The sequence below is a fragment of the Nannospalax galili genome, unplaced genomic scaffold (assembly GCF_000622305.1).
Source record: "Nannospalax galili isolate Female #2095 unplaced genomic scaffold, S.galili_v1.0 scaffold641, whole genome shotgun sequence".
Lineage (NCBI taxonomy): Eukaryota > Metazoa > Chordata > Mammalia > Rodentia > Spalacidae > Nannospalax > Nannospalax galili.
Window position 1 is genome coordinate 292,153 of NW_008345311.1, and position 723 is coordinate 292,875.

Here is a 723-nt window from a genome sequence, read left to right on the forward strand (position 1 = left end):
TGCTCTTTTCACAATAGCTAAGAGATGGAAGCAACCTAGGTGTCCCTCAATTGATGAGTGGATAATGAAAGTGTGGTTCAAATATCCTTTTTTAAAGAGGTGAATAATATTCTATTTTGCATATGTACCACAGCTTCATTATCTGTTTATCAGCTGATTGACATGTAGGTGGTTTCCAGTTTCTGGCCATTATGTATATGACAACAATGAACATGGATGAATGGGCATTTCTGTAGGAAGGTAGAGAGTCTTTTGTGTATATGTCCAAGAGTTTTATGGCTAGATCTTATGGTAGATCCATTTTGAGTTTTCTGAGGAATCTCCAAAGTGATTTCCATAGTGTTTGCTCCAGTTCACACTGCCACCAGCACATTATTTTTCTGGGCTTTGGTTATCCTAACTGACAAACAAAGCTTCAAGCACCTGTCCTTCTCTCCTGTACCTCTCCCTGACTCCAGCACTGGAGTCATTGTACCAAGCTTTTACATGGGTGCTAGTGACCTGAATTCAGGTCCTCATGCCTATACAGTAGTTACTTCACTCACTGAGCTATCCTCCCAGCCCAAGGAGCTTAGTAGCCCTAAGAAAAGCATTCTCACAACAGATGGAAAATTTATTTGTTAATGTTATTATGTCTCATAATTATTAAAAAAGAAAATGAGAATGTAAAAGATGTTAAAAGGATATGGGAATGGAGATATTTTCCAAAATAGAAAAAATGAG